The sequence below is a fragment of the Amblyomma americanum genome, chromosome 2 (genome assembly GCF_052857255.1).
Source record: "Amblyomma americanum isolate KBUSLIRL-KWMA chromosome 2, ASM5285725v1, whole genome shotgun sequence".
NCBI lineage: Eukaryota > Metazoa > Arthropoda > Arachnida > Ixodida > Ixodidae > Amblyomma > Amblyomma americanum.
In genome coordinates, this window is record NC_135498.1 from 121,485,024 (window position 1) to 121,497,110 (window position 12,087).

Below are 12,087 nucleotides of genomic sequence, written 5' to 3' on the forward strand. Positions count from 1 at the left end.
GCATAGTGAAGCCCACTGCCGGCGGTATAGCTTGTTGGCGTGGCGGCGCGCTGCTGCGTCCAAGCGGTTGTAGACAGTCCAGTCGGCGGCTCTGTCAGTCCGTCGCGCCCGTCGCTCTGCGCGATCTCTCTTCTCGCGCAGATTGAGCAGCTTTATATCAGGTGTGGGCTGCCCTGCCCTTACCTCTGCTCGTTGGGTGGCTGCGAGAGCGCTTCGGACTAGACTTGAAAAGAAATCTGCGCCAGTGGCCGCCGCCTCGTCGACCGCCCGCCTGAACGCACTCCAGTTGGTAATGGAGTAGGCACGTGTGGGGCGCGCCTCCATCGCAGTGGGTTCAATTAGGATGGAGTAATGATCCGAGCCCCAGAGAGATGGTGATCGGAGCCATGTCGCCTCGATGCCTCTGGATGCGAAGGCAACGTCGATGCAGGAGCCGGTTGTTCCGCGTCGTCGAAAGGTGGGCTCGCCGGTGTTCAAGGGGGTGAGCCCCAGCTGCGTTGCTGCGTCGTGCAGGTCGTCTCCCCGCGCGGAGTGGCGCGCACTGCCCCACGCACTATGGTGGGCGTTAAAATCACCACAGATGATTTGGCGCGGGGCACAGCACGAAGACACAGCACGAAAACACAGCGCGTTCCACGCGACAGCTGGACGCACATAAACACAGGCCACCGAAGTGTCAACACCACCGACGCGCACTGTCACCACCACGCACTCCTGGGCGTCAGATGTCGCCGCCGCCGAGCCGACGAGGGTGTGCTGGACGTCCTGCCGCACGTATATGGCGCACCTTGATTTCCCGGGGCGATGAGATGTGACACAACAGGGCACTGCAGCACAGGTGGGTTCCTCGCACGTGGTGGCTGAGTGGTAGCCAATGTAGCCAGGTAGCCGCATCTGGGGCTCCCCGTCATGTGAGCGTACGTACGTCTCCTGCAGCGCGATAACTTCCGGCGAATCCTGTGCGATGCGATCTCGCATTTCGGCGTACCGCGCCGCAAGCGAGCGCACGTTCCACTGCAGGATGGATGGTATGCGGGAGGGAGTCCGGCGGCTAGCCATCATGCTGGCTTATCTGTGCGGGAGCACCCGCTGCTTCTAAGCAAGCCCGGTGTACATCGGTGCCCTCCGGGAAAAGTGCGCTGAGGGCGCGCAACGCCAGCTTTAGGCGCGCGATCTCCGCGTCCCGTGCGTCAGGGGGCTGGCCGTGAGAAGCGGCCGCAGGCTCGGGCCGCGCTGTACGGGACGCCGGGCAACCGGATCGCCGCTGCCGCTGCCGGCGCTGCCGTTGCTTCTGTGTCTGCTGCTGCTGCTGATGGGGTGTTCCCCTGACGACCTGCGCATAAGAAAGAGCGCGCGGCGTCTGCTGATGTTGCTGGGCTGGGGCCGCTGTCTCAGCCTGGACGACGGCTCGGACAACCCGCCTGGACATCGGGGCCATGGATGTGGCCATTAAAGTGGCCACGTGACGCTCTCGCTGCCAGTGCGGGCACGCTGGGTCAATGGCTGCGTGCCGCCCCCCGCAGTTAATGCAGCGGGGCTTGCTCGCGCAGGTACCAGGCTCGTGTGGCCCGCCGCAGCGCGTGCATCGGGCAGGAGCACGACACACCTCAGTGGCATGCCCCAGGCTGGCGCACTTGGCACACTGGAGCGGCCGGGGACGGCAGGGGCGGACCGCGAGCCTGCGCTTGAATATGGTGATGAACGCCGGGGGTGTCGGTGCCGCAAAACGGAGAGCGAGTGTGCTGCCCGACAGAGACGCCGACACCATCGGTACCGTTGACTCCGCCGCCGCTAGCAGCTCCTCCGCCGTCCTGCGCCCGTCCACACCGAAGACCAGGCCGGAGCTTTGATTCCGAGGAGGAGTCTCTTTGGCGCAGACCGGCACGCCGCGGATGACGGCCGGGACTAGCAGGGCGTGGAGAGCATCGCTGCTCCCCGCGTCCACTGCCACCACATTCCGCCGCATGTTTACCCGGACGGCGAGGACGCCCGGGCGGGATCCGATCTCCTCGGCCAACTCCCAGCCCTGTTCCCTGGTGAAGACGGTGCCCCGGTTCGCCGGCCGAAACAGCACCGTCCCCACCAGGCTGGACGGGACCTCCATGGCAGCCGCGGCTCGCTCCAGGGCAGCTCTCCGACGTCGCTGCGCCTTGGTAGTGATAATGCGCCACGGGACCAGGCTGGCCCCAGCATCGGCGTCGCCGCTGCCTGCGGGGCATTGCTGCGGCGCGCCGCGGAGTTAGGCGCGCTCGGTGCCAGCAGACGAAGCCCCAGCCGCAGCCTGGTCTCGCGCGGCGGGATTTGGTGAGGTCGCACCCGTTTTTCTTCCGGACGCCGTCGCCCCACCAGCAACAGCAGCAGCATCAGCAGCAGGCTGGAGGTGGGCTCCATGGGGCTTCTGCTGGGAAGGCCCTGCTCCTTCGAGTGTGGAGGGAGAGGGAACAATGACGGTGGGGGGCCTTCGAGCTTCCCGCTTGGCCACCGCGATGTCCCTTTTGGTTTCCGATTCCCTCTCCTCCTCGGACCCCGTTGAGCGTCGCCGTTTCCGGAGAGCAGACTCGTCCATTGGGGTGCACATGCTCTCCTCGGCTGCAGGTGTCCGCGGTGAGCCCGCAGCAGCAGCATCCGTCGTCGTCGTTTTGGAGGACGCACGCCGCGGTGACTCAGTGGTTAGGCCGCTCGACTGCTGATAATAATAATAATAATAATTGGTTTTTGGGCGAGAGGAAATTGCGCAGTATCTGTCTCATATATCATTGGATACCTGAACCGCGCCGTAAGGGAAGGGTAAAGGAGGGACTGAAAGAAGAAAGAAAGAGAGAGGTGCCGTAGTGGAGGGCTCCGGAATAATTTCGACCACCTGGGGATCTTTAACGTGCATTTGACATCGCACGGCACATGGGCGCCTTAGCGTTTTTCCTCCATAAAAACGCAGCCGCCGCGGTCGGGTTCGAACCCGGGAACTCCGGATCAGTAGTCGAGCGCCCTAACCATTGAGCCACCGCGGCGGGTGACTACTGATTCGGAGTTCCCGGGTTTTAACCCGACCGCGGCGGCTTCGCTTTTATGCAGGCAAAACGCTAAGAAGCCCGTGTGGTGTACGATGTTAGTGCACGATAAGTGTCCCCAGGTGATCGAATTTATTCCTGAGGCCTCCACTACGGCACCTCTTTCTTTCTTCTTTCATTGCCTCATTTATTCTTTCTCACACGGCGCGGTTCAGGTGTACTATGATATATCGAACAGATACTGCGCCATTTCCTTTCCCCAAAACCAATTATTATTACTAAGCAAGGTCTCCAAGGGTTCTCTACTTACTGTATTTTGTCCCACCCCTGGTCATTGTGGGCACGCCCGAATTGTGTGGTCGAGGGTCCATCTCGCCCCACAGTATTTGCACGGATCATTAACCCTAAGCTATGGGAGCACGTGAAAAGACCAGACCTTCCAAGGCCGCAAAATAGATACTGCGGAGTAAGTTGCGATAGCGCTCCCTTGTGTAGGAACGGATGCCAAGGTTAAAATTAGTGACAGCAAAACCACCGCCTAAAATTTTTGAAAAGAGACGATGTCACTGGAAGCGGCCAAAATCCTCACCCAACGAACACTGAATACGAAAATTCAGTTAATTTGGACGCCCGCGCACGCTGCCGCCACTGGTAACGAGGCGGCTCACGAGCTATCGCTAGCTAACATCGGCGAAGCCGTCGCTCCCCACCCCCCTCCCCGCCCACTGGGCATACGACGTGCGCCAGAAAAACTGCGGGGACACAATCCACCATTATAAATTGGGACGTAGACTGGTACCCACGCTACATGTTGGCCTAACTAATCGAGAAGCTGTGGCGTGGAGGCGGCTCCAATATATTTCCTGCCAACGCATACGTAGTTCTAGCCTAGGACGCTCGAGAGTGCGGAAAGACGTCGAATCAGACGGATGCCTTCCAAAAGCCCTCCAGTGTCTCCAGCATTTAAGGTTCCCAAACAATTGTGCACTTAACATCTTAACCACACATCAGCGACCAAAGCAGCAACAACGCGCTAGAGGCTCTCCCCTAACCGCACTTTGGGTCAGCAAAGTGGCCCCCTGAATTTTTATGCTAATCCGCTGTCCTAGTGTGAATGCTCATGTATCGCGTTGCGGTTTGAATGGCACCTGTGTAAACAAACTTTTTAGCGAAAGCTGCACCATGATAGCCAGCGGTGCATTTTAGATAAGTGTCACTAGTGTACTGAGTATTCGCCACTAGTTGCACTGAGCGACAAGTGTTCCCCTGCTGTGCCGCGCGGCGCCTTCCCTCAAAATCTAGTTTTCAGTCCTCTTTCTTCCTTTCTTCTTTCCCTCTCTGTTAGCCGCCGTGGTGGCTGAGTGGTTATGGCGCTCGGCTGCTGGCGCGAAAGATGCGGGTTCGATCTCGGCCGCGGCGGTCGAATTTCGATGGAGGCGAAATCTTGAGGCCCGTGTGCTGTACGATGTCAGTGCAGGTTAAAGAACCCCAGTTGGTCAAAATTTTCAGAGCCCCTCACTACGGCTTTTCTCATAGCCTGAGTCGCTTTGGGATGGTAAACCCCAAAAAGCCAAACTAAACCTTTCCCTCTCTCTTATCCCTACCTTTTCGGCGCGTTTCGACTGGCTACCGAAATATTTGAGACAGTTACTGCGCCATTTCCTTTTTTCAGCGACCAAACAAAACAAGTTAGCCGCTGGCGTTCATTGGCGTTGAAAGCGTTCTAGGGGCCGTTCATTTTCCCCAATGGAAATGTGCACAACTGGCTCCCTCTGGTTGCTTCATTGGTGGAGGGGAATGGCTCCCTGGGTCAGTGTAGATGTATATAATTGGTTTTTGGGGAAAGGAAATGGCGCAGTATCTGTCTCATATATCGTTGAACACCTGAACCGCGCCGTAAGATAGGGAAGGGATAAATAGGGAGTGCAAGAAGAAAGGAAGGAGGAGGTGCCGTAGTGGAGGGCTCCGGAATAATTTCGCCCGTCTGGGGATCTTTAACATGCACTGACATCGCACAGCACACGGGCGCATTAGCGTTTTTTCTCCGTAAAAACGCAGCCGGCACGGTCGGGTTCGAACCCGGGAACCCCGGATCAGTAGTCGAGCGCCAGTGGAGACCTAAATCTCGCTTTCATGTACTTACGAGGGGTAGGTGTCCAACTTCAGAAACCTACTTTAATTGCGTTCCGCACAGTGCATAGACCATACCTATTGTTTTGGATTGCATATCCTGAGTCTGGCTTAAGGAAGTGCCACTCTCCATCGACTTGAGGACCGCCCAGGTTACCTTAATTCTTCAATACAGCAAAGCAGTAAGCCTGGCTAGTTGGTACATTCTTTGCATGGAAACGGCGCAGCAGAAGGTGATCGACACGGAAAACCTCCGACCCACATCCTGTGTGGGCAAACTTATGAAGATGATGGTATCCGACAGGTTGTCCGAGGTTATGCAATCCGAACACCATGTTCGGGTTTCCGCACACAGATCTGCACAGGATGTCCTGCTACAACTCATTGGGGCTGTCCTCGACCACGTGAAATCCGCCCTCAATGACAAGGTCGTACTCGCCTTGGATTTGAAATGAGAGCATTCGACAACGTTACCCACAATATAATTCTCACCCACCTATTTCAAAGTAACCGCGGTTCGGTGACTCAGTGGTTAGAGCGCTCGGCTACTGATCTGGAGTTCGCCGGGTTCGAACCCGTTTACGACGGTAGCGTTTCGATTGGAGCGATTGGATAGGTTTGGAGCAAACTTTATTTGTGCCTGCAGTTGGGCGCTCGCGCGCCCCGACGAGGGCCTACGTCGTCTACGAGGTTTCCGTTACTCGGTGCAAGTCAGCGCTCGCCGTTGCCGGCTCGCTGGGTCCCTGCCTTTCGAGCGCCCCGAAGACCTGCTGGACGGCCCATAGCTCTTGGTCTTGGTCGTTGCTCTTCGCGGCTGCCTCCAGCCGCGGCGGGATTCTTTTTGATCTTGCTTCCTTTGGATTTTTGATGCAGTCCCACAAGATGTGCGTGTCATCTGCCGTCTCCCTCCGGCAGACTCTGCAGGTGTCGGTCGGGTAGGTCTCGGGGTACATGCGATGCATCAGTCCCGGGCTCGGTAGCGATCCGGTCTGGAGCTGTCTCAGTAGTACCACCTCTGCTCGACTCAGCCTCGGGTGCGGGGGTGGGAGAGTCCTGCGAGCCAGGCGGTAGGCCTTCGTGATTTCGCTGTAGTCCGTCGTGCAGTCCTTGTCTGCGAACCACGTCGGACGGTGTGTTGCCGGGGCGCGGTTGGTTAGCGCTCTCGCCGCTGCGTGTGCCGTCTCACTGTGGTTCTCACTGCGTTCCGACGTGTCGCCTGTGTGCGCCGGAAACCACTTGATTCTTACTCTTCTGTCTTGCAGTTTAGTTGCTCGTAGTACGCGCTCGGCCTCCCCGCAGACTTGGCCTTTGGCGAAGTTTCGCACCGCCTGTCTGGAGTCACTCAGCACCGTGTAGCAGTCTGTGTCGGCGATGGCCAGGGCGATGGCCACCTCCTCCGCTTGTTCCGCTCCGGCGCTTCTCACGCTCGCAGCCGTCCTCGTAACTCTGGTCGACGCCTCTATGACGACCGCTGTGAAGGCGTTCCGTTGGGATTTGGCCGCGTCCACTTACCGCGCGTGCTCGTCGTTGGCGTGCAAGTCGATGAGAGCCTTGGCCCTCGCCGCTCTTCTTCACTTGTTAAACGTGTGGTTCATGTTCTTAGTATGGGGCCGATTCTGGTCTGGCGTCGGACCTCTTCGGGGACGGTGAGCTTCATCTCCGCCTCGTTCGAGTGTCCTATTCCCAGGCCGTCCAGTATCTTCCTCTCGGCTTTGGTCGTGGACAGGCGCTCCAGTTGAGAGGTCTGTTGCACTTCGGCTATTTCTTCGAGCGTGTTGTGCATCCCGAGTTGTAAGAGGCGGGTCGTGCTCGTGGACTCGAACAGGCCCTGCGCCGTCTTGTACGCTCTTCTGATGATTACATTGATTTTGTTGCGTTTGTGTTGCAGCCATCTGTGGTAGGCTGCAACGTACGCGACGTGGCTGATTATGAAGGATTGGACGAGCCTGATTAGGCTCTCCTCTCTCATGGCAGCCTTCCGGGAAGTTACTTTTTTGAGGAGTTGCATAGCGTTCGCCGCTTTTGCCGTGAGACGGGCGATGGTTTCGCCGTTTCTTCCATGCTTTTCGATGACCATGCCTAGGATCCTTATTTTGCTGACCACGGATATCACGTTGCCGGATTTGGTTACGATTCTGATTTTTTCGCATTCGCGTTGTCTGGTCTTGCCTCTGCCATTGTTGGTAGGTGGGAGTATGAGGAGCTCCGATTTGCTCAGCGAACATCTCAGTCCGGTGCCTTCCAGCTGGTCTTCTATCGCGTCGACGGCGGCTTGCAGCGCGCCCTCGATGTGGACGTCGCTGCCGCCGGTCACCCACAGTGTGATATCGTCCGCGCAGATGGTGTGCCTGACGTCTTCGATGTCCGCGAGCTTCTCGGCCCCTCCGATCATTACCAGGTTGGACAGCATCGGCGAAATGACCGATCCCTGCGGTGTGCTGGTGCTCCCGAGCTTCTTCTGTTGCGTTTGTAGGTCGCCTGCTCGTAGCTCGGCGGTCCTGTCCGTGAGGAAGTCCTTGATGTAGTTGTAGGATCTTTCGCCCATGTTGAGCTTAGAGACATGGGACTGAATCGCCGAGTGTTTCACATTATCGAAGGCGCTCTTTATGTCGAGTCCCAGGATTGCCTTGTTGTCGCGGGCGCTGCCGCCATCGTCTATGATTTGGTATTTGAGCTGCAGCGTCGCGTCCGGCGTGCTTATGTGCTGTCTGAAGCCGATCACTGTGGCCGGGTACAGCCCTTCTGGTTTCAGGTAGTCTTGCCACGTGTTGAGCAGGACGTGCTCCAGCACGTTGCCCACGCAAGACGTGAGCGAGATTGGCCGGAGGTTGTCCGTGTCTGGTGGCTTCCCCGCCTCGGTTATCAGGATAGTCTTGGCTGTCTTCCACTGCTTTGGTAGTGAGGCCGCTCTCCAGCACTTGTTGAAGTATTTGGCGAGGTTTTCAATCGAGCCATCGTCGAGGTTCTTGAGCGCCTTGTTCGTGAAGAGGTCCGGGTCAGCTGCCGACCGGCTGTTGAGGTCGTGCAGGGCCGCGCGGACCTCTTCGACGTCGATGTCACGGTCGAGCTTCGCGTTGGGTAGGCCGCCGTACGGCACGTGTTGTTCGGTGGGTGTAGTGGGCAGGTATTTGTCATTGATGCGCCCAGTGAATTCGTCGGCGCCGTGTACCGAGACCACCCGATGTATGAGCTTGGCTAGTCTGCCCCTTTGGTGCGACTTGGTCTTGGTTTCGTCGAGCAGGTGCCGCAGCAGGTTCCACGTCTTCACGCTATGCATCTGCCCCTCTGCCGCGTTGCAGATCTCGATCCACTGTTGCGCGCACAGCGCGCGGCAGTGCTCCTCGATCGCTCGGTTGACATCGGCCACGTTCTCTCTGAGTCTGCGGTCAAGCCGTTGTTTCTTCCAGCGATTGAGTATCGACTGCTTGGCTTCGATGAGATGCGCTAGCCGGCTGTCTACTTTATCAATCGCCACGTCCGTTTCAATTTCCTTGGTCGCGTCGCGTACACTCTTGGTGATTTCGGCCGTCCACGACTCTATGTCATCGATATCGTCGTCAGCGTCTGTCTTCTGGCGTCTCGGAAGGCATCCCAGTCTATCCATCTGTGTGTTTTGATGCTGGTGTCGTTGTGTTCCGGTATGCTGATTCCCACGATAGTGTGGTCGCTTCCGAGGTCGGTTCCCGTGTTTCTCCAGGTGATCGCGCCCCGGACGTCATTCTTGACGAACGTGAGGCCCGGAGTGGTGTCCCGGAACACAGAGTAACCGAATCTCGTCGGATGCGTCGGGTCCGTGATGAGGGTGAAGTCGAGTTCCATGGCGTCTTGGTACAGGTCGCGGCCGTTTGCTGTGTACTTTTTGTAGCCCCAGGCTGGGTTCATCGCGTTGAAGTCGCCGCAGACGATCAGCGTGTTGCGGCCTGCTGCGGTGCTGGCTCCGTGCAGTATTGTTTTGAATCTCTTTTTTCTCTGCGATGAGTTGCTGTAGATGTTGAGCAGAAATATGCTTCCTTTTCTCTTTTTGCCCGGGGTGATTTCGGTGAGTGTGTGCTAGATCTTGATATTGCTTTGCAGCTCGTCCTCAACGAACGTGAGTTCCTTCCTGACCAAAGTGCACAGACCTCTCCCTTCGGGCTCGCCCTTGTGCACTGTGTAGCCGGGGAGCGATGGTGTGTCGGTGTTTCATGTAATAGGATCACGTCCTGCTTGCGCGCGGCATGTGCGATGTGCTGTTGGATGACTGCCTTCTTCCTTCCTAGGCCGCGACCGTTCCACTGCCACGCTGTTCAGTCTGCTGCTGTTGTTGCGTTGGCGGCCATGATTGCGTTGGTTTGTACGTGGTTCCATGGTTGGGCGGATGTTGCGCGAAGAGGGGCGCAAACTTCGGGCGGCTCACTATCGGCTGTAGGGTCCTTCCGATGTAAGCGAATCTGTTCGTGTTCTCGACTTCGTAGGTCTCCATTGTTTGTTTCATTGCTGTCACTGCTGCAATGTTCACCGTGAAAAATTGTTCGAGTTTGGTGAATCTCGCTTCGAATTTAGCCTCGGGATTGTCGATTCGATCGTTTTCTGCTTGCTTCTGCGTGGCCTCGATGGCTCGCTTCTTCGGTGCCGGTTCCTCTACGGCTGTCTTCTGGGTGTTCATGGTTATTTCGTCGGTGTTGCTTGTGCTTGGCGTGGGTCTCTGTAGAGGCTCGTTGTTGCATAGCAGCAACTTACGGATCTCGGCGATCTCTCTCGTGAGGCTGTTCATGGTCGTTCACAACACCGCGTTCTCTTGTCTTAAGGTCTCGTGGGCTCCTCGCACCTTATTTATATCGTCTTTCTTCGTGGCTTCGGTGATTTTCTACGCGTTCCTTATATTGTTCTCTTTAGCTGCGTCGACCCAGCTGACTCGCTCACATGATGCTGACCTTTTCCTACTGAGGCTTCTCTTGCAGCAGCTGCTGTCTCTGGATTTTGGCGCGCGGTTCTCTGATGCAGTCCTTGACTTTCCCGCAGCTGGCGGCTTGTCGAGTGGCGGAAAATCACTCTCCGGCAGCAGCTGGCGTTTGGCCTGTTGGCGCTCCCATTGTCGCTTGCGCACTACGTAGGGGATCTTGTATTTCGCCTTGCACGTTCGGTCTCCGGTCGGGTGTTCGTCCCCGCACAACTTTTTGGGGTACAGCGATGGTCTCCTTTGGGGTTGGCGAGTCCGCAGGCCAGGCACGTCTTGATTATGGGAGTCGGGCACACGTCCTTTCGGTGTCACACTCGGCCCCACTGCTGGCAAACGTCGATCTGTTTTCTGTAGAGGCGGCACGGTATCAGGGTGACTCCGTATCGGACGAAGTTCGGTACCTTGGGTCTCTGGAACACTACGATTGCGATGGTCGTGCTGCCGATGCTCTTTGCGCCCACTGCTAGCGGGTTTCTCTCGTTGACGATGTTCCTATCTAGCTCGGTGGTGCTCGCGTCGATGGGGATGCCTCTGATGACGCCCTTTACGGTGTCGTGAGGAGCCGTGCGATATGCGCTGACCTCGTAGGGTTTGCCTTGAATATAGATTTCCTGGATTTAAGCGTACCTTGCCGCGTTGTCTTCGTTCGGTGTACTGACGACCATGATGTTCTGTTGCGCTTTGGGGCCGATGGTGTCCGCGGCGCTTTCCTCGCTCGTGATCTTGGCCGCGGCGAGTATAGCCACTGCGACAGTGGTGGTGCCTGTCTTGACGATGTCCAGTCCCCCTCTGGGTCTGACGACTATCTTGCTCTCTTCCAGTGGCATGGCGGGCATGCGTGCTGCCTTGATGACCGAGGCTCTGACGTTTCTTGTTGAATTTCAATTTCGGGCTTGTTTGACTCCCGCCGGGTCCGTCGGGCTTGCCGCTGTCGGGGGTCCGCTGGCGCAGCCTCGACATGCGTTTCCCCGCGAGCGTCCACCCGGCGTCGTTGTGGTATTCCTCTGATGCTACCTCTTTTCCTTGAACTTCAACGCACATTTGGTTGTCCACGATCATTGTTGTCGTAGCGGACGCCTCCAACCCGGAGCTGGCGAGCGGCCGCCGCCGAGGAGTACGGCAGGCGGCAACCGGTGCGACGGTGTTGGGCCTAGCGTCCGCGGGACAAGCCTAGGCCTAGCACTCCTTCACACGCCTTAACCCAACGACTCCGGAATCCTCGTGCTTCGAAATCAACTTCGGCTTACCCTAAGTGCTTTTCCTTACGTAGAACCTTCTGCAAAGTGCAGCGGCAGCGTTTCGTTCCCACGTTACCGCTGTGGAGTGCAGGTGACTGACCTTCGACGCTGCTGGGGGCCCCCTTCGGGCTATTCATCGCTGCTGCCTGGACGACACGCACCATAACTTGCCAGAAGTGGCGAGAGTGCGTTGTTGGGGGCGTCCTGGAAGGCGGACCCTCAAGACTGGACACGCGATCTACATCACAGTGATTCGACGCATTTTTAATGAACTAAATTCTCCAACTAGGGACAGGGGACCCTATTTAAGCAGCGATCTGGCATGTGGTCAGCTAGCTCCTGATTCACTATTGCTCTATGTAAAAATGTAAATAAACCCTTTCAGTCTCTTCTCCACCTCGAAGCCCATATCGCCTCTTCGTCCTCCGTAACAGCAGTCTCCCGATCCGGAACCCGTGGACATCGACCTTGGCGAGAGACGGCCCAGGCGAATCAGGGGCCCGCATCTAACAACTGGTGCCTGCGGTGGAATCGAAGCGCAATTCCCCCCAACACCAGTGGCCTGCTATGGGGTTGGAGCACAACATCTAACAATGGCCGTACAGAGATTTTTCTGCACAAGAAGTCTGGGCTCATTTCTGAAGAGCGTAAATTCTCTCTTCGTGCATGTAATCCACACCTAATTGGGGATTGCTTAGTAGCAGGCCAGACATAATGGCATGGCAAGCAGACTTTGCAGCAGGTGGAAGTCAATGGTTTCCACTAAATTCTT

At 57.2% G+C, this 12,087-nt stretch overlaps 2 pseudogenes; both read right to left on the reverse strand.

Annotated features, from left to right (window-relative positions):
• Positions 1–5,821: 5,821 nt before the first annotated feature.
• On the reverse strand, positions 5,822–9,457 carry LOC144120030 (uncharacterized; annotated as a pseudogene).
• Positions 9,458–9,617: 160 nt separating this feature from the next.
• On the reverse strand, positions 9,618–11,118 carry LOC144120031 (uncharacterized; annotated as a pseudogene).
• Between the last annotated feature and the right edge of the window lie 969 nt (positions 11,119–12,087).